At 45.1% G+C, this 22301-nt stretch overlaps 1 protein-coding gene across 6 annotated transcripts in view; it reads right to left on the bottom strand.

Annotated features, from left to right (window-relative positions):
• NUP93 (nucleoporin 93) overlaps positions 1–22301 on the bottom strand; it is a 153656-nt gene that overhangs the window by 119900 nt on the left and 11455 nt on the right. The gene's annotated exons all lie outside the window — the stretch shown is intronic.

The following is a 22301-nucleotide window of genomic DNA, read 5'->3' on the forward strand; positions in this document are numbered from 1 at the left end:
CAGGGCAGCAGCGGCACAACACTGCTGGGCAGATTCTCCCAGTCATGCTGGGGACTGAAACTCAAGGACTTGCTCTAAAAACAGAAGACAACTCTGCTTCTTCTGAAAGGACATGCACAAGCCCTGAAGAGTGAAGAGAAAAACAAAGCAAACCTGGCAGCAGAAATTTGTCACTAAGAGTACGAATGCTGATTCTGATGAATCTTTCTAGAGCTCACTAAAATACAGCACCTAACCACCTGACTCCCTGCCTTTCCCATCTGCTGGTACCTATAACTGTTACTAGGTAAGAGGAAAAGCTTGCTGAATGGACAAATTATACGCACAAATTTCAAACTGTCAACAGTGTCACAACCCAAGGGTGTGATTTTGTTTGTGCGCGCTTCGGCACTGCTAAATTATTTCCCACCACTAGGAGCTTTCTTTGCAGGGTGCATTTCTCAGTTGCAAAGAGAAATGCACGGTGCAAAGGAGTTCCCGCCACCCACATGCAAATTTGTGTCCCACTATTGGCCAGTTCTAAATTATTCCCACGTGGCGGCTAGTGATTGGCTTGCTAGCCGTATAAGAGGCTTGAGCGGTTTCTGCCCAAGTTGGAGAACTCCGAGGAGAACCCCCGCAAGGGAGGACTCCATAACCATCTGGAGGAGGAGAACTTCATGTCTCGTGAAGATCTCTAAGTGCTGCGGAGCCTATCGAACCCAGCGCAGGCTATAGGGGTCTGATCAACCTCTGGCCTCTCCCCGTCGCCGAACGATCCCTCGATGAACCCCTTCCCTGCGCGCAAGTTCCACGGAGCCTAGCAAACTTTGTGTGAGTGTATCCAGAGCTCTGCCCGGGTTCGAGTCCTGCAGGTTTATCTTCCCGTCGCCGAAAACCCATTGCGATGTACTCTCGTGTTTTGCATCTTCCCTTTGCTGAAAACCCCCTGCGACGTACTCTCGTGCCCTGCAGGTTCGAGTTTTGTTTTGTTTTGTTTTGTAACTGCAACTCAAGCAAGTTTTCCTGCCTGCACCGCGACCATCTTCGGTGTAAGTAAAATAATCTTTAATCAACCGCTAAGCGTCCGTGCCTAATTCTAGCCCGCCGGCCTGCATTCCCCGACCCGGTGTGTCCGGGCTGCTGGCCACAGCCTGCCGCGCGCAGGCCCCCGAGGGCCTCGGACCGCTCCCGGCCCACACAAACAGCAGAGGTGAAGTGCAATCACTTTCTAGAAGAGGAAGCAATCTTGCTATAGAGTTCACCTATCTCCTCATATCTCCCCAGTAAGCAGACAAAATTCCACAGCTAATATCCATATCTGGATACAAATTATACAAAACACATTTACAAGAAAAATACCTGAAGTGACAATCAGCCACGGATTAATTAGGGAGGCAGGTAGGAAGAAATGGCTCTGAAAAGTGGTTGTTCCTTAAGGAGACAATCCTCTGAGCCCAAAGGGTGACAATCCCAAAGCAAATCAAAAGGGGGCAAGAGTGCTCAGAAGCTCCCATGACTCACCAAAAGCATCTAGGAACATCTCAAAGCTAAAAAGGAGGCATACACCCAATGGAAGGGAGGGGCCATCACCAAGGAGGATTATACCTCCACTGTTCGAGACTATAGCGGGGCTGTTAGGAAGTCTAAGGTGGAGGCGGAACTGGGACTAGTGACCCAGATCAAAGATAACAAAGAGTCCTTTTTTAAAATACACAGGGAGTAAAAAGAAGGTACCAGGCAATGTAGGACCCCTGCAGGACATGCTTGGAAATCTGGTGGTTGTACCAGACAATAAAGCTAACCACTTTAACAATTTCTTTGCCTGCATTTTTTTGAGCAGGGACTGGGACATGCCCCACACAGGGATTCCGGATGAACCCAGGAGAGGCATAGCCAGGCCTAGGGTCAGAGAGGACTCAGTTAGGGAACTTCTGGTGGGACTGGACGTATTCAAAATCAGCAGGTCCAGATGATCTCCGTACCCCAGGGTGCTGAGGGAATTGGCAGAGGTCATTGCAGGACACCTGGCACAGCTTTATGAGCACTCGTGGTGCTCTGGCAAGGTGCCAGACGACTGGAAAAGGGCCAATGTGGTTCCCATTTTCAAAAAAGGGAGGAAGGAGGACCCAGGAAACTATAGGCCCATTAGTCTTACCTTGGTCCTGGGAAAGCTCTTTGAGAAAATTATCCAGGAGTACATCTGCAAGGGACCAGCAGGGGAGATTATGCTTATGGGCAACCAACATGGGTTCATTAGAGACAGGTCCCGTCAGACAAACCTGGTTGCCTTCTACGACCAGGTCACAAAATCCTTGGACACAGGTCTCATGGTGGACATAGTCTTTCTGAACTTTAGGAAGGCCTTCGACACTGCCTCTCACCCCATCCTCATTAAAAAACTAGGGGACTGTGGAGTCGATGCCTACACAGTCAGATGGGTCACAATTTGGCTGGCGGGAGTGGTGGTGGACGGGTCATTTTTGACCTGGAGGGCTATGGGCAGCGGGGTTCCCCAGGGCTCAGTCCTCAGGCCTGCACTGTTCAACATCTTCATCAGCTACTTGGATGAGGGGATGAAAAGCACCTTGTTCAAATTTGCAGACAACACTAAGTTGTGGGGAGAAGTGGGCACTCTAGAAGAGAGGGACAGGCTACAACTAGATCTGGACAGGTTACAGGGGTGGACAGATGTCAGTATTGAATCCCATCCTATTCTCAAGTCCAAGGTACTGCACCTAGGGAGGAAGAACCAGCAGCATACCTACAGGCTGGGGAACTCCCTTCTCGTCAGTGCAGAGGCAGAAAAGGATCTTGGAGTCACTACTGAGTCCAAGATGGACGTGGGCCACCAATGTTAGGACGTGGTCAGCAAGGCTAACCGTACCTTGTCATGCATCCACAGATGCATCACGAGCAGGTCCAAGGAGGTGATCCTCCCCCTCTACGTGACATTGGTCAGGCCACAGTTGGCGTATTGCATCCAGTTCTGGGCGCCGCACTTCAGAAGGGATGTGGCCAACATTGAGAGGGTCCAGAGGAGGGCCACTCACATGAACAGGGAGCAACAGGGCATGAAGAGAGGCTACGGGACCTGAACCTGTTCAGCCTCCATGAGAGAAGGCCAAGAGGGGAGCTGGTGGCCGTCTATAAAACTTACCGAGGGGGGACCAGCAGGTAACGAGAGAGACTCTGTTCCCCCCCAAGAACTACCAGAAGTAACTAGGAACAACAGCCATAAGTTGACTGAGAGTAGGTTCAGGCTAGACATCAGGAAGCACTACACAGTGACGGCAACTAGGATCTGGAACCAAATTCCAAGGGAAGTGGTGCTCAACTCCTACCCCGGGGGTCTTCAGAAGGAGGCCAGATAATTACCTAGTTGGAGTCGTTTGACCTCAGTATTCTTTCCTGCCCATGGCAGGGGGTCGGACTTGATGACCTGTTCAGGAGGTCCCTTCCGACTCTACCAGCTATGAAACTACAAAGTGGAGAATGTGATGTGCCACCTATTTAACAGAGACAAAAAACAAAAATACCTAGTACAGTAGTTTGCTAACAAATTATGCACAAGGTTATTAAGCACCTCATCCTTCAAGCAAATGCAGCCCAAAGATTTAAACCTTGAGTCAAATAGGAAAAAAAAAGAGTGCACATAATACTGATTTACAATATCACTAAAGCAGCTGAAGCCTGGTAACAATACCTCTCCTCATGATTATAAAGGCATTTAAAATCTGCTGAATGTGCTGTTTTAATTACAGACAGATTAAATTAGGAGGCAAAGCAGAGCAAGGGGCCCCAAGAAACATGACCGTGCTATTTACACAGAAAATAAACATTATGAGGTCCAAAAGTGTAAATCCAGAATTAAGTCTTCTCTGCTTTGCACTGACACAGCTTAGTAGCTCACTAGCAGTTGGGATGAGGTTCCCGTCTTTTAGTCATAGCAATAGTAAGCCTTTTTGCTACTGAATTAGCACTGGTTTCAAATTTATCAAAGCCTTTCACCTTCTTGCAACTATTTAATAGACAGAGCAAAAAGGTTCAAACAAGCCATTTTCAGTTACAAGCCTCAGGCCAGAAGAAGAAAGAAATAATAAATGTTTCGTCATAGTAACTCTATGGTAACCATAGCAGGCAAAATCAATTACTCCTGAGGGGATTTGCAGATAACATAGGTTCCTACTCATCTCTCTGCAATGCTCATTTTCCCCATTTGTTTGGAAATCTCTTCTACTTCTCTTGCCACATATTCAAATTGAAAAAGGAATCCTGGTGGACTGCAAAGGGATTCAGAGTAGACAATTTCTGGAGGTATGACACTCCCTTTTATTTAGGAGTAGTGTCAAATCCTTAGCAAAATGCTCTCTCTGAATAAGGCTAAACTTCAGTTTTGTTTTACTTCAGTCTATAAAATTCAATGGCAAAGCCTCACCTTGGGATACTGTGCGCAATACTGATCACCTCATCTCAAAGAGACACTGCAAAACTAAAATAGGTTTAGAGATTTATCAAAAGCCTGGAAAAACCATCAGACAAAGTAAAATTGAAAAGGGATCATGTTACCTTAGAAAGATGATAAAATAATAAGACCAAAAATAATCTGGTGAAAGTAAGTTGGGAAATTCCATTGTTCAAGCTTTACAGAACAAAGAGCAAAGGATATGCAATGAAATGAAAGACGTGGCAAATCCAAAGCTAATAATAATTACTTTCACACACAATATGCAAGTAAACTGTGGAATTCACTGCCAGAAGAAAAATCACTGAGGCCCAAATTCTAGGCAAGGCTGAAAAAGGGAGTAGATACTCAAATGTACATGAAGAGATGTGTTCAATGACAAAAAACATTAATGGAATAGCTACTAACCCTCATGTACAGGACTTTAACCAATCTCTAACTTAGGGATGTCAGACTCAGCCAAAACCCAAGGCCAGATTCAGATGGTGGAGGGCTCTCCCAGGCCAAATCCATGGGGCACTTCCTTCTGCAGCCACCTGGAGCCCGTGCTGGGCTACCCTGCATCTAAGGCGCCATCACCGCTGCCCCCAGGCTGCCCAGAAGGGCAGCAATAGCAGTGTAGAGCAGACGCAGGGCAGTCCAGTGAGGGCTCTGGGCAGATGCAGCAGGAAGGGCCCGGCAGTGGCGAGCGTGAGGAGCCACTTTCCCCTGTACTGAGCAACTGTTTCTCCCTGGCCACTGCCACTGCTTAGCGCAGACGAGTCTGGAGCAGGTACAGGGGATGGGCCAGGGTGGGGTTTTGAGCTAGGATCCCCACCAGTACCACAGGGCTGGGGCTAGCGGCAGTGGCAGCCAGAAGGAGATGCTGCTGCCTGGGCTGCCTAGAAAGGAAGTCAGCTGTAGAGCCACCCCAGCCCCACTGTGTTCCCAGCGGGCAGCAGGATGTGCCACAGACAGGTGGTATGGAGCAGGTGCGGGGTGGGCTGGGGTCAGGGTTTTGCCTGCAGGTTCTGGCCGATCAACTCCTGCCGGGGCGAGCCTGGAGCAAGTACAGAGCAGGGCGGGAGCTGCATGCTATTGGCAGTGGCGGGGAGGTGTCACAGGGTGTGCAGACTCCAGGGTTTGCATGGCAGGAGCAGGTGCTGACCAGCTCAGGAGGGAACACACAGGGGGCTCCCATGCACACCCCACAAACCCCCTCCCCACAACCACACCCTCCGCCACACAAACACCACACCCACCCACCAGACCCCCACCCCTCCACACACCCATGTGCCTCTGGGGGGAGCCCTGCCCACTCACCTACACACCCCACCACATACACACCCCATGTATACCCCACACACATACTCCCAGCCACCCTTCCCTTCCACAACCCACATTCCCCCAAAACCCTATACCCACCCATACATCCCCACAAACACATACTGCCATATACCCACCCACCCATATCCACATACCCACAGCCCCCAGAAACCACATACCCACGCACCCCCCACAATTTTGAAATGTTACACAATCACTTCTATATATACACACAATGCAAACGCACACAAATTAAGACTTTTTTTTTTCATATAAATTAAAATATGTTATTGTCAATGTTTGATTTTTAGTATATAAATTTGTTTTTTTCCCCCAGTTCCAAGATGGCAAACCCCCTTCCCAAAAGAAGTACTTTGGCGGGAGGAAGGAATGGGACAGTGGCAAGGGGAGGGACTTCCACTGTCAAAAGTCAGGGAGCAGGACTTCCGGTCCCAAGATGGTGACTGGCGGGGGCAGGGCACCTGTCAAGGGGCAGGGCTACCCTTGCAGGGCTACCCTCAACGTATCACCAAAACTCATTTTGGCTGGAGGGCTGCTTAATAATAGCCCACCCCTGTGTTAATGGATATTCTGCTCACGCGTACTGAATTTCACCTGGTTGATTTGCAGTCCATTTTTCCAGTCTATCCAGATCTTTCAGGATCCTAGACATACCCTTTGGTGACACATTCAAGCTTTCCTCCTCAAAAAGTCTCTCTCCATCTCCCCCCCTCATACCCCATTAGAGCTAAGATGCCAGAAGCTAGTGTTTTGAGAGTGACACCAAATATCAAGAGAGATTCAATAAAGCCACAAGAGCTGGAAATGCTTTTAACTTTTGTGGGTTTTTTGTTTGTTTGTTTTTAGGAAGAAAAAAAAAAAAAAAAAGATTTTAAGCCTCTCTAGCTCTCTCCAAGGCTCCCACACAATTCTGACCGATCAATGAGCTTGGCCTGCTTGCTGCACCAGCTTATATCAAACTCTATTGTCAAGTGAATTTCATACTGCAACATGGGTTGGGACTTATTTCAACAGCATGCATAAACTGAGAAAAAGCACTGAAGCATATTGGCTTCTAGCTCATCTCCCCACACTTCTCTGGATCACGGCACATGGGAAAAGTCAGTTAGGGAAGACAACACAAAGAATTTTACAGCATCATCCTGATTTAGTTCAATGTAAACAAATGACCTACTGATGGCTCAAGTGTAGCTATACCATCCGCTGAAAAACGAGGGCTAAGAAGGTCATAAAAGCAAAGACAAAAAGTGAAGAGAATGAGTATGAATGTAATGGGAGGACAAAGAAGAAAAGAGGGAAGGGGCAAAAAAATAAAAGGAAGGGTAGACAGCAGATGAGGAAAGGAAAGTAGGGAAATGGGATGGAGAGGGATAAGAACACTTCTGGCCAAAATAATGTACCGTACATACTGAATTGCATCCTCAGAAGGGTGTGATTTACCTTAAAGGGAATGGTTTGTTGAGAGGCAAAGGAGAATTGAATCTATCATATTTTCCTCACATATAACACCCCACCCCTAAGTAAAACATGCACCTTGTACTTGGAAGGCAGAGTGTTCAAAAAAAAAAAAAATCTAGCCATGGCTGACTGTGACAGAATAAATCCTCCTGAAGATACAGATTATCCAGAAAGTTTGGCACTGGGAATTCCCCAATGTGAGAGATTGCCTTCTGTGACATCACAGCTCCTGGAGCACTGATTATCAACCAGGGCACCACAGCACCCTGGGGTGCCTTGAAATCCTGCCAAGGTTGCCATATGTTTATAAACCTAACAGTACTAACATTATGATTTACAAAATAAACCTAGAGCTCTCAAATAAAAATCCACAGTTGTAGTCTTTAAGTTCTTTGCAACAGAACTGATCTTGTTGTTGTTTTTGGCTGCAGAAAAGAGTGAAAACTAAGAACTGGCATTTTCCAAGAAGTGCCTTGAGTCTATCTAGGAGCGACTCAAATCTATACAGGGCCACCTTGAGTCTAAAAAGGTTGAGAACCACTGTTTCCAGCAGGACTTACTCTGTATTAGATTAGACCCCAGACCCACAAGATTAGATCCCAGACCCTTGCAAAAGGTAAGTCTGTTACTTCTTTATTGTAAGTCATTCTCTATATCAGTTTGTTTCCGCACCACAAGTCTCATCAAGATACTACCAACAGCTCCCTTGCTGCTTCAAGCACAAAGTGCTCAACCAATAATTATGGCTGTGAGAGGCTGAACACAAGATCCACCCCTTAGGTTCGCAGAGCAGACATGTAGCAGCCATCTTGGCAGCTGCATGGCATGCACAGTGTTTCCAGAAGTGCTACTTTTCTAGCAAAAAGAGCTTCCCTGCATCAAACAAACATGCAACCCAATTTTGGGGAGATGGTTTTAGGAGAGGAAGTGGAGTGTATATAAGAAACTATGGTATTTTGCTTTCCAGTAGAAAACTGAAAGCCTTCTGCCCACAGTCCAAGTACCAAATATTTCATCTGGATATCCCAGAGTTAAGATATTGTTTTGTTTGGGAAACTGCCCTGCATCAGCAGTTTCAACCCAAATGGTGGTAGAGGTTTCTCAGACTTTTTAAACTTGTTAGTTAGTGATCATTTTATTGGTGATATCTACCAGTATGGTAGAAAGTGCAGTTGATACGGCTAATCACTACAAGATGAAGAAGGGGACACAGCATTATACCTGCAGCCTTTCCCAGACTGTTGGGAGGCCTGAGCTTTCATAGCTACAGCCTACTTCATCAGATGCTATGAACAGACATTTTGCGGAGAGCAGGAATACTAAATAAAAAGGAATAAAATAATTTCAATACCTTAAGATCATTTAAATTACGCTGAAGGTAGAGTAAGTCTTAGACCCCTTTAACTGAAAGGGAAACTGTTACATAGAGAATAGGGCTGTGCAAAATTACCAGGTGTTTTGTTTTGACACTGTTTCAAATCATTTTGAGCTTGAAACAACAAAATCGAAATGAAAGGCTTCGAAACAGCCTCCAAACAAAATGAGGGCACTCAAAATGTTTCAAGTTTCAAAGCTGAGCTTGCTTGCAGGGAAACAGAAACTAAGAGGGGGGGGGGGAAGGAGGACTACTTTCATTGACTGGGTAGCTGGCCAGTGACTGTGATCCCTCCCCGAGGTCCCTTCCAATCCCAGTGCTCTGGGGGAGGGATAGAAAAATAGCTGCACCTTAACACACACGCACATCACAAGTTTTGCTGGTCAGCAGCTTGAGATGCATTTTCCCAAAAATTCCTGCACCCATCTCCTTGAAACTTGACCCGCTGCATGGCCTCAGAAAGGGCTACCATCCCTGCAAGTTTTATCTAAATCAGGCAAGAAACGACAAAGTTTTAGGCAGTTTTGTGCTCCCCCATTATAGGTTATGGGTGAAACATCGAAACAGCAAAACAGTTTCAACAAAACGAAACTCGAAATGAAACTGTCCTGTCAAAACAGTGAAACGGAAATCGAAATCAAACGGTGCTGTCTCACACAGACCCAATAGAGAGGCATGACCCTCCCTGAAAGAATCAGTGGCAAAGCAGTGACAAATTCCAAAAGATTTTGCCATGCCACCACTCACTTAAAGCCATGTTTTCTGTCAAGCAGATGGTAGTGTTATGGTTCAGCTACAGGAAATGTGGGTTCAGCTCCCAGGATCATACTGACTGTATGACCTTGGGCTAGTTCCTGAAGCTCAGATTTTTCCCTGTGCATTTCTTATTTAGCATTGCAACCTATAAGTGATTTTGGATGATTCACTCATGCTTTGCAATGCTGAGCATACCTAAATGCCTTTGAAAAAAAAAAAAAAAAATCTACACCTAAAATTGCTCTAAATCTTAGCTTTCCAGCTCTACCAGGGTAGTACCACATTTTTCATTTGCAACATGCCCCAAAATATAAATACACCTTGGTTTTGAAAGGCAGAATGAAGAACAAAAAACATCTTGTAGCAAGTAACTGAATAGCAGCAGGCTCAAAACCTTAGCTGCACACTGCTCTGCTCCCTGTAAATTTTAAATTTTGGCTTCACCTGGTAAGTGGCAGGAAAAAGGTGCATTTTGTAAGCAAATACACTAGTATTTCCCGTCTTCTGTCCTCCTTCCCTATTCAGATTACAAATTCTTTAAGTGAAGTCCTATGTTTGTTCAGCACCTCATCTCAGTTGAAACCTCAGGGCACTGATGTAAATCACATAATAGAAACAAATGTGAAACTAAAACAACGTACCTCAAGTGGAATTTAACTGGAAGCGGCTTTGTGTTTTCTGGGCTGAGTCCCGGCCTACAGTTCTCTGGGGAACACTCAAGAGAGAGGCTCAGCGTGAACACGCTGTGCTGCAAAATCAGGGGAGTCAAACAGACCACCCCCACGCTAGTTCCATGGCATGGAGCCACTCTGGCCTGCTGGACTACTGGCATGGCCAGAGGGGAAGTTGCCCACCACAGAATGGCAGTTAGTGGCAAGAGGACAAGCAAGGGCTGACACTGTCCTATAAGCCCTCTTGCCATTTTGCTGGTCCAGAGCTGGAGCCACTGCTGGCCCAGCCATAGAAGCTTCCTCATGCCCCAGTCTGGAGCCACTACTGCTACAGCAGCTTCCTCATGCTCCATGCCAAATCTGGCCCACAAGGAGCCCTGCAGCCCAGATATGGCTCACAGTACAAGGCAAGTTTGACACTCCTGGTGTAAAGAGTTCCATAGTAGGATATCCAGTTTTTCTCTTCACCCCAGGGAAATATGGCAATCTAGCCCTGGCAGCAGGCCACAGACAGCTTCCTGATGGGTTCCCCATAATATTATGCTTCATTTGATTGGATGAGTGTTAGCCCCTGGGTTAATACCATAGTTTTGTAACAATTTTGGTGCAAATGTGGCTGCTTGTGCCAAATGAGGGCAGAGGCTCTGAAGGAGCTGGAGAGAGAAAGCAGGATTTTGAAAAAGGATAGAGGGAAATAAAGTTGCACAGTAAAGACTGTTTGGAGCTAAGCAGTCTGCTGCACGGCTTGGGATGTCAGCACTCTGACCAGGCTCTCTCCTTTGAAGAGGAAAACACCCCCCCTTACTGTGAGCTGAGCAAAGGAGGAACTTTCCAAGGTGGGAGTTCTACAGAAAGCTGTGGAAGCCAGGAACAAGTGCAAAACAAACAAATAGTTTCAATACCATGCCAGGACCGGCTTCAGGGGGGGTCCTTTCAGGAGACAGAGGCTGGACAGGGCTTTTTTTGGGACAGTCCCAAGGCAGAGGTTCCCCTTAAAAAAGTGGCATGATCCACGACACTTATCAATGCAAGTTAAATGTTCAAACCACCCACACTTATCGCAATGAAACTTCAGACTGCATCTCATCTCAGGAAAGTTTGATACTAGGCAGGGGTGGAAAGAAAACGGTATTTAGAATCATCTCCCTTAAAAATTTACTTTTGAAAAGCAGGGACTGAAGATCCAATCCTAGTAAAACAGGTGAAGGGCAACATTCAAATCAACATTTCAGAGCCTGCCTCCAATTCCATTAATCTACTACAGTAATTCTCAACAGGGCCCCATGGCACCCTGGGGTGCCTTGAGATCCTTTTAAGGGTGTCATGACATGCCACACGATATTAGTACTGTTAGGCATGCAAATATGATTTATAAAATAAATCCAGAGATTTCAAACGGGAATCCATAGTGTCAAAGCCATTCGACCTGTTGTGATGTTTCTGAATTGCTTGTAATAGAAGAATTGCTCCATTATTTTTCTGCAATCAAAAAAATTGAGTGAGCAACAGTGCTGAGATTTGTGTGTGGACAGAAATGAAGTTTCACTCATGAATCGGGCACTTTGGGCTCTATGTTTATTTAGCATTTTTGGTTTCCATGAATGAAAGTGACATGCGCTTGTGGGTACACAATCAGGTTAAAAATCAGATACAATTTGCTTTTATAAGTATTCCCTATGTTATTAACACCACTCTAGATAATAATTCTTTAGAAATCTAATTTACTTTCTCATTGGTTTTTGCCACTTTCTGCCTGGACTAAGGGGAAAAAAAAATGCAAATCAGTTTCATTCTTGATTATAATTAGTTTCACAATCAAGATCCTGCACACTAGCAGAAAACTGCTCTATCTGGGCTCTCACCAGCTGCTGGGGGAGTCCCAAAATCCAGTTATAAGGCTCTTGTTTTCATCAGCATTCTTTCAAAACTCATTGAAATACTGACATTTTATACAACAGAACTGATCAAAACCTGATCTTGGGGCCCAAGATCAATGTATTGCCTTTCAACTTGAGTAACTGCTCTATCAGATTGTATGTGGTACAAGCAAATTGCCAGATTATGGGCAGTTGTGCCTAAACCCTACTTCTTCACATAGAAGTTATTTTCTCTGTAAAAGATATAGTGAAATTATTTCCAAAGTATGAATTTTAATAGTGCAATTTGCACACGCTATGCATATGTTATCCTGGGCAGTAGCAACTACTGAATTTCTTGACCAGTATTGTGTATGGAGATATTTTGCTGCTAGAAGTACTAATGTTTAAGATTTAACCACAAGGTCCTGGAGAACATTAACAATCCTTAGCAGTTCTATTCTTGCAAAAAACACTATCATCATGGTCATAGTGAAATTCTAACACTCAGTATATACAGATTGCTTCTGCAGTTTCAACCCCAAAAGGTAGCTGTGTGTGGCCCTGGAAGGAATCAAACAGCTTCCACACTTCCATTCCAGAGATGGCTGCACTTCTCTAGTGGCAATAGTGGCTTCTATGTTTCCCTTGGATATCTCAGAGGGAGGTTCAATCCTCAGAAGAAGAGGCAGTGGTAAGTAAAATACTTATTTGAAACCACCTAACATTGTACACCCAACTGTCAGACGAAAACTGCAAGCCATGAAACCGCATCTCTCAAACAGCAGCTTCACTGAATTGTTGCTGTACTTGCAGAGTTATATCTATCCTGTGCTAGCCATAGGTGGGCTCTACAGGCACACTTTGGAAAGATCTGTTTAAAATCACAATACTAGGCTACCTTAGGGAAACTCCCTCAACCTGCTCTAAGGTGACTGGGGCTTCCTCCTCCTATCACATCATTTCTATTTCAGGGGGTGTCCTGATTGGACAACTAGATCTGGACAGGTTACAGAGGTGGGCAGATTGTATTGAAACCTATCCAATTCCTGACAAGTGCAAGGTATTGCACCTGGGGAGGAAAAAACAGCAGCATACCTACAGGCTGGGAAACTCCCTTCTCACCAGGGCAGAGGCAGAGAAGGATTTTGGAGTCATTATGGAGGCCAAAATGAACATGGGCCGCCAATGTGGGGATGCGGTCAGGAAGGCCAACCACACCTTGTCATGCATCCATAGATGCATCATGAGCAGGTGATCCTCCACAAGGAGGTGATCCTCCCCCTCTATGTGACATTTGTCAGGCCGCAGTTGGAGTACTGGGCGCCACACTTCAGGAGGGATGTGGACAGCATGGAGAGGGTCCAGAGGAGGGCCACTCGCATGATCAGGGGGCAGCAGGGTAGGCCCCATGAGGAGAGACTACGGGACCTGAACCAGTTCAGCCTACAGAAAAGAAGGCTGAGGGGGGATCTGGTGGCCACCTACAAACTTGCCAAGGGGGACCAGCAGACAATGGGAGAGTCCCTGTTCCCCCGAGCACTACTAGAAGTAACAAGGAATAATGGCCATAAGTTAACCGAGAGTAGGTTCAGGCTAAACATCAGGAGGCACTACTTCAGTCAGGGCAGCTAGGATCTGGAACCAACTTCCTAGGGAACTGGTGCTCGCCCCTGCCCTGGGAATCTTCAAAAGGAGGCTAGACAATCACCTAGTTGGGGTCATTTGACCCCAGCATCCTTTCCTGCCCATGGCAGGGGATCAGACTCGATGACCTGCTTAGGTCCCTTCTGACCCTACAAACTATGAACTATGAGACTGCCTCACTCTGTACCCTGAGGACTGCACGGGCAACTTCCAAGTGTCAAAAACCAATTAATTCCATATCTCCACCTGTCCCTTTACATTAAACCACTTCTGGCCACACTTTACTACCCAGGTGTTTATCTTCCTTATTTGCATACTCAAGCCAAAACTTGCTCAAAGTCAATAGGTTACTTAAGCAACCAAGATGTGCAGGAATTGGCTGTAGGCATGTGTTTCATGCAAACATCATAACTGAATAAGGGCCACTCTTGTGAGCTGTCATCACAAGGGCCATTTTGCTGATATTATTGTAACTTTTGAGGGGGTTTTTGGGGGGAGGGGGGTTTGTAGTTAATTTCTCATTAGGTTGTGGGGTTGCAATGGGTGGGGGGGGTGCCTTTGTGCTCCCCGCACTGGCTCAGCAACAATTAAAAAGGCCCCACAGCTGTGCCAGCATCATAGATTAGGGCAAATAAAGGAAACTGAAAAATAAAACTGCGTTCATTTCAAGATCCATTAGAATTGAAGGAGAGAAAAGACATCAATGTTTGGCAAATGGGAAAAGGATAAAAATCTGGAGGGAAAAAAAAAAAACAAAACGCATTTTCAAGCTAAGCTAATGCAAACAATATAGGGTAAACAGGACTTGAGGGTGTCCCTTTAAGGTTGGGTCAGCATTTCCATCCATGAAACGTGCATACACACACTTTGTGCAGTGAGCATCATCATAGCAACATCTGCTTGTTACAATGGCTGAATGCTAGCCTACACAATGGAAGCTAGATGTGGCATTATTAAATGAGAGTAACTATACATACTTTACACAAGCATTACATACATAATTCACACATCTTTCCTAGCAGAAGAAATTTGAGGGCCTCTGGGTGTACAATTCCATCTCAAGAACTACTCTATTTTTTTTCTTTTTTTTTTTTTTTAAAAAGTCTCAATCATCAATAAGAAACCAGTAGATTTTGTACACTATTGCTCTAGTCATTGTAAGGGTCCTGTCCCAGGGGAACAGAAACAAGGGGACAGGAGACCACTCCCACAGCAGGACCCAGGGCAGAGAGAGCCTGCCCCCACAAGAGAAGCCCTAAAGACAGAGCAAACTTACTGTTTTCAGGGAAAGAACAGATGGACAAGCTGCACCAGCACAGAGCACCTGCGCAGTTTGTCAGCCACTTTTACATCCGGCTGAAAGTGGCACAGGCAGATGAGGTCACTGGAGAACGCCGCAAAAAGTCTCAATCATCAATAAGAAACCAGTAGATTTTGTACACTATTGCTCTAGTCATTGTAAGGGTCCTGTCCCAGGGGAACAGAAACAAGGGGACAGGAGACCACTCCCACAGCAGGACCCAGGGCAGAGAGAGCCTGCCCCCACAAGAGAAGCCCTAAAGACAGAGCAAACTTACTGTTTTCAGGGAAAGAACAGATGGACAAGCTGCACCAGCACAGAGCACCTGCGCAGTTTGTCAGCCACTTTTACATCCGGCTGAAAGTGGCACAGGCAGATGAGGTCACTGGAGAACGCCGCCCGGCAAAGATAAAAGCTGGTGGCAAAGAAACAGCTAGGGAAGCACTGTGGGGAGCAGACTGTAAGAGTGCCTTCCGCGCCGGACAAGGTTGGCACCGGCGGCCACCAGGAGACCCCAGGGGTGGACCTACTGCAAGGGCCCATGAACAGTTAAAGAAACAAGGACGGCGTCAAGGGACTACAGAGCCACAGATGCCAAAGTTGCTAGTGGGGAAGGGCTAAGCCCCCACTCCCCTTTTTGTTTCCGTTTAAGTTGTTCTTTTATGGATCACTTTAAGGGGCCCTAAGAAAGGGATTAGGGCCAGGGGTGATGCTCAGAGGAGAGGAGCAGCCGGGACGGCACGGCATGCAGCCGTGCAGCCAGGGAGATCCGGCATAGCTACTGGGACTGTCGAACTTCCCAAGGAAGCCAAAGACAGGACAAGATCACTAGGAACCCTGCGGACAGGGAGGGCTGAGGAGTCAACCTCGGAGGGTAAGCCAACCGACCATCAAGTGGCCGTCTTAAGGGCTGCTGCGTAGGGGAGGTGGTGCCCCAAGAATACCCGCTAGGGAGTGCAAGCAACCCACGAGGGGATATGAGAGGGAGCCCCACCGCAGAAGGGAAGATCAAAAGTTGTAGCAGGCAAGTTTTGGGGTTTCCCTCAGGGAGAGCACAAGCCCTCACCAAGACCACAGGAACCAACGCTGTGGCCAACACCAGGCGCATGCTCCAAGGCAGCGAGGGAACGCTTATACAAGACCAGGCGGACACAGGTCCCATCTCAGAGTATGAAGCTGCATATCATACCATGATACACAACCCCTCCCCCCTCCCCTTCCAAAAAGCCATTTCCTCGGATCCATCACAAGATTCATTATCATTTAGAAGGTACTAGTCAGAATCCAATCCTACAACTGGCTGAAAAAGCACATTACTGTTTCCCTGATCCCCACATCTACGTGAACAGAGGCAGTTTGAATATAACCCTCTTAGCTTGTACATGGTAAGCTCTGTATAAAGATGTCTAAACATTTAACAGTGAGAGTCTTAAAATTGAAGAAAAAATGAATTTTTGCACTAAGCAGAAAAAACTTAAAAAGAACCTTTTCCACAAGCTTTCCAGACAGCTACTCTAGTGAGAAACATTTCCTGGACAAATCCCTCTTATGCACAAGTCATCTACATTTTACTACTGATAAATAGTACAGATAATTCATTGTGCTACAAATTGGTGCATTTCTTTCTAGTAAGCACTACTGCATACAGTTGAAAATAGGTTCAGCACAGGAAGACATTCTGCCAGTTAACTAAACAAAGAGAGGCTTCCATTAAGTTGAAATCCCGAGTTCTCTTACAGTTTTTGAGCTACTCAAGACATTAGTTTTATGGTCCCAGGTCCCCAAGGACCCGCCTTTGTTTTGTTCCATTCTGTCTACAAAAAACTGCAATTTCCTAGATTCTTCTCTGCAATGCTGACAGCTCTTACTTGAGAGATTAGATTCTAGCAAACCTCTCTATGCTGCCTACATAGAGAACACTAGAACTGCAGTGCTACACAAGACAAGAGGGAGACAAGTAAAGAATTTAGGTGAAAACATTTTCAGATTTATAAACTCTAAGCCACCTGACAAGGGACCAGAGACAAAAGAGCCCTGAAAATTCTCCCAGGTTGCAAAGAAGAGGTGCAAGAGTCTAAGAGAGGAAGCAGAAGAATAAACTTGTTATTTTCCTATAATGAAAACGTTGCCATGTTTTAAAATCAACTGTAGCCTAAAATTTATATCATACATGTTTTAATATTATTTAGGGTTTAAAATACAATCTCAAGGTTATTTTGGTGCCTAAGGCTTAGCAGCCACTTAGTCATCCCCAGACCCAACATGCAACTCCTCCAATGAATATGTAATGGATAGTCTGCTGTACCAAGGCAGGCAGAACTCAGAAAAGAACTTTAGTACTGCAAGCTTCTAAAAAGTTTAGTTGGTAGATTTTCATTAAAATCATGGTATAAAATATTTATGAAACAATAACACTAATCACATGCAGTAAAGCTTTATAAGCAACACACAAGCAGTAGCAGTAATAATAACCAGAACACCCTGCAAATATGATAAACAAGTTTCAGAGTAACTTTAAATCTACACAAATGCACAAAGCAATGTAAAATGTCTGCAAGCTTAGAGTAAATAGAAAAATATCAAGAAAGCAGGACTGGGGAAGGGCAGGTAGCTGTGAGGAAGATGGCAAAAGTAAGCCTATGTTTCTTATAGGATATAACTAAACTGAAAGTGTATGGTCAATACTGCACAAGGCACAAAAGCAGCAACGCCCTCCCCATCCCTCCCCGCCATTAAAATGTGTTTATTAGTTTCAAGAGTAATCAATGTAACTGTCCAAATAACAGAGCAATAAAACAGGGGTAGTTAAACCAGTGGCAAATTAAAAGTCAAATTCTACCACCCTTGCTCAGACAGACTTGGATATTACTCTCTAACCCCACTATGCCAGACAACATAGAAAAGAAAATCCTATCCAGTGCGAGTGGAGGTAGCAGTATCAGTCCACACATGAACAAGATTCTAAATGAGCATTAGGCAGTCAATAAACTGGCAGAATCAGGAAGCTCAATCAGAATTACTCAAGATTTGGTAAAAGAAACCTTTACTTGGTCTAAAACCCAATGTAAATCTAAGGAAAGTTAAAAGAAAGTTGTATAAAAAGATTCATGATCACTTTCACAGGTAGTAGCAAATCTTGATTAAAAAAAAAAAAAACTTCTCTCAGAGGACCAGAATCTATTGTGGGCATCTGTACACAGAAGCCTGGAGACAAATGTACAGATTTGTCCATATTCCAAATAAGTCTTTCAGGCAACAGACTGTTGTCAGAAACAGCCAGACAACTTGGGATGCAACTGCAAATGCTTTCAGACAAAAAAGAAGACGACAGTGCTACTGCAAATCTGCACAGAACACTGAAATTCTTGCATCCACCTTAAACTGAATATACATAATAAGGGGTCTAAGAGCCCTGAAGCTCCCCTATGGCTTGCTTATAAACCCATGTGAACACATAAACCCTTGAACATCCCCATTTTAGATCAGTTTTATTTAATTTGTTATATGGGGTTTTTTTGCTGCAAATCAACTGTGAAACAAATGTTAAGATTCAAAGCAGTCACATGTCGGCATCTCCGATCAGGGTGGATTGATTTAAGGCACAACAATTTAAATCACCAATTTTAATCATGATTAAATTCGACAAGCACAAAACTCTGATTTAAATGATTGATTTCAGTGGTATTTTCCATTTGTACTTTTTAGTTCCTGTTCTAAAGAAAGCCTCATTCTTATAACCACTAAAAGGTGTTGATTTGCAACCATACAGTACTTTCACACTACATTTGATGCTTCCTTTTGCTAACCTATGGACACCTAATTTAAACAATTACATAGTACAATGCACATTTATTCAGATTCTTAATTTAACATTTTGTTAGAAAATGGTGAATGAGGCATTTCTTATTTGCAGATTTATTTTTATTTTTTTTACTCTGTGTTAAAATGCATTAGAATGGAAACTGGAATTCCATTAGAGAAATCCACACCAAAACAGCATTTTAAAATTGTTTTATTAGTTAAAAAAAAATGTCTGTTGAATTTAAGGACATTTTAATTCTTATACAAGTTTTTTTAAATGTCTGTTATTAATGATGATTTATTAAACCAAAGGAAAGAATAATCTAGATTAGGGAGTAGACAGATTGTTTCTGATCACTGTGGGCCAGATTTTTTTTAGATCCCTAAACATGAAAATCTTTGTGCCTACGCAAATTAGATGCTCATCTCCCAATACAGACAACTAGAGTTGAGATCAACAGGAGGTACGCACCTAATTTTCCTAGGTCCTGCTGAGACCCACTCGAAATCTGACCTTGGTCTCAGACATCCAAAATTATAAAGAGTAGAAATATTTGATAACAATCACCTGTCCCTACCAGGATGAGATCCTGAGTTTTGTTACAAAAAGACTTAAAACTTTGTATTGGGTTGGTCAAATAACCAGAAAAATTTAAAACTGACACCATAATAAATAAGATAAAAAAAAGATTCCTTAATGTTAGTCCACATGCTTGGAAGCCAAAAGAGTCACAGCTTTATTGCTAGGGTTCTCAAGAATCCACAACAAGATTTAGTGTTGAATTCTTAAACAAGAAAGTAAAGACAAGAGAAATCAAAGAAGAATGGATAGTGGTAGTAAACCCAGAAGCAAAAAGGCAGAAGAGCTCTTGAAAATCCTAGACCGAATGGGGTCAAGGAAGACATCCCTAAGTAAGTTTAACATCCCCAAGAAGAGATACAACAATATCAAAAATTGGAACAAAGAAATAAAATGAAAGACACACAAAAAGTGAATGCCAGAAAAGCTATCGTTCTATGATCATGCAATAGATAACGTCTCCCGAGTCCACTAATCTTTTCTGAGAAAACAAAACATCCAGAGGGAGAAAAAGGTGGGGACGGGTGGGGAGAAACACAACAGGAACTGCCAGAAGGCAAAGAGGGGCAAACTCACAGTAAGGAACTGGAACTTGAAGCAATCCATCTAGTGCTGTAAATATTGTTTTTTCTTTTCCCACTCAATGTACTCTTTGTTCAGGCTAATCTGAGGAACACAAAATCACCACAACAGACCAGACCAGAGGTCCAGCTGTCCCTGGTCTCCAACAGTAGCCAACATGAGCTGTTCAGGTGAAAATACAAATCTCTGAAGTAGATGGTATGCTCTCCTTCCAAAAGAAGTGTTATTAAGGTTAGTAACAAAACTGGGAAACCAATACAAGGTGAAAATAAGCCTTGCCAACGAAAGCTGCATTTAAATTTATCTAACTGGTAAGCTCTAAAAAGGCAGCAAGTAAGTGTGCACCCCATACCGGGGTGGGCAAAATGTGGCCCGGGGGCTGGATGCGGCCCACCAGGCCACTCTCTCTGGCCTACAGGGCCCCTAAAAAAAATTTAGAAAATTAATATTAATCTGCCCTGGGCTGCCTGTCATGCAGCCCTCGATGGCTTGCAAAAACTCAGTAAGTGGCCCTCTGCCCAAAATAATTGCCTGCCCCTGCCCTACACAAAGGCATAACTTGACAGTTTCGTACCCTGGACAGCAATGGCACACAGGGTAGCAGCTCCAACTGGGCTACTGATAGTGGTGACTAGGTCAGCAGCATAACACTTGATATTTTTATAACCTCCCTGTAAGTTTGTGACCAAGGCAGGTGCCCCAGTCACCACCACCACCCCTTTCAGTTATGTCACTGGCCCTATAGGTCAGGGGTTGTCAGCTGGGGGTATGCATACCCCTGGGGGTACTTGGGAAGGCCCCAAGAGGTATGCGGCAGTGGCATGAAGAGACAGGGGTATTCGGGAGCCAGGGGGCAGAGTCGCCACCACCATTTATCACTCCGCACTGCCACCATGTGCAACTGCACGCCCAAGTACCCACGTTCCCCCACACCGCCGACTTACCTGCAGCTGGCCAGGCATGGGGGGGGCAGTGCCCGGCCAGAAGTGGGTACAATCCAGAAGGCATACCCACAGAAGGGGTACACTCCTTAAAAAAGTTTGAAAACCCCTGCTATAGGTGATATACAGAAAAACGTGCAAGAAATTAAAATCAAACTGTGATCAAACATAGGAAACATGGCAAGTAAGCATGGTCTTGCAATTACAGAATACAAGTTTAAAGGAAAATAGAATACCCATTCTTCTTAGATTAGGCAGATCTGACTGAGGAAAGGCCCCCTCAAAAACCCAGTCATTCAGAGTCACCTACTGGTTCACCCTGCCTTCACGTATCTAAACAAAAGGGAGGCTGAAAAGTGGTAAGGGAAGGACGGCTTTGTACAGCTTATGCTGATAAAGCAGACAAAGATTTTGGGTGCATCTACAGCATAGATGTCAAGTTTGCTTGATACCCGCCTCCCCAGCTGGATCCAGACCACAAGGAGCTTTGGCAAGCTAACATTTGCGGTAGGGCAAACAGTAATGGCATTAATTGCCATGAGTGCCCGAGTCCCTGTGTCAACTTAGAAAGGGATTTAAAACAGTTGTCATTTGTTCTGTCACCACCCAAACACATCTACAACAGGGTTCTGCATCCCAGAATTTGGCAGCGGGCCCTGTCCCCAAATTCCCAGGCCCTCCAGGAACCCCACAGGCCAGATGATATGGGTATAGATGTTTGACACCCCTGGTCAAATATGTCCTAAACAGATGCAATCAAGACATCCCTGAACATCCCCTGCCCACCCTCTCTTGTTCACATACCAAGCCTAAAAATACACCTATGAAGCCACTCTGGGGGCAGCCCCAGCAGCTGCTCTTAAGCACACTGGGATAAAGGCCTCAAAACAACTTCAGAGGGATGTCCACAAAATGGGTTTACTGGCATATTTCTGGGTTATGTGCATTTAAACGGGAAACATCCCTGCCATGACACACTGGAAACATAGAATAAATATGCCCTTAGTGCCTCATCCAAACACTAGTCCTGATAATTTTTAAACACAGGTTTCAAGTTGCCTGGAAGTCATTATCTAGCCAGGAGGCAAAGCACAAAGCAAGAATGTTTCTTTAGTTTTCTATGTTATAAAAGTCTGAATGAAAAGCCACAAATCCTAGAGGTGCACCAATACATCATTCCCCTATTGGATTGGCACCTATATGAGGAAAACTGAAAGCATCAGCAATCAACTTTTTTTTAACTGATGTGGCTGATAAATGCTGTGTGCGTGCGCACAGCCGCTGCTGCAACATGCACATAGCCAGGAGCGCAGCCAGGCAGTGTGGAGAGCATCCAGGTCCAGCTGGCAAGTCTGCTGTGGGGTAAGGGGCGAGGGCAGATTGAGGCCCTCACAGTGAAGGAGGGAGTGGGAGTGGGGCCGGGGAGCAGGGGTGGCAACTTCCGCCGCTGCACGCACTCCAGGAGGGCAGGGGGGTCATGTGCCCCCGGATCTGAATGCAAGGCAAGGTTGGCAGCCACTGCAGGCTAGAGCTGGAGCTGTGCCAGGCTCTTCCCAGCGCGGGG

This window comes from Alligator sinensis, unplaced genomic scaffold (genome assembly GCF_000455745.1).
Source record: "Alligator sinensis unplaced genomic scaffold, ASM45574v1 scaffold1000_1, whole genome shotgun sequence".
Lineage (NCBI taxonomy): Eukaryota > Metazoa > Chordata > Crocodylia > Alligatoridae > Alligator > Alligator sinensis.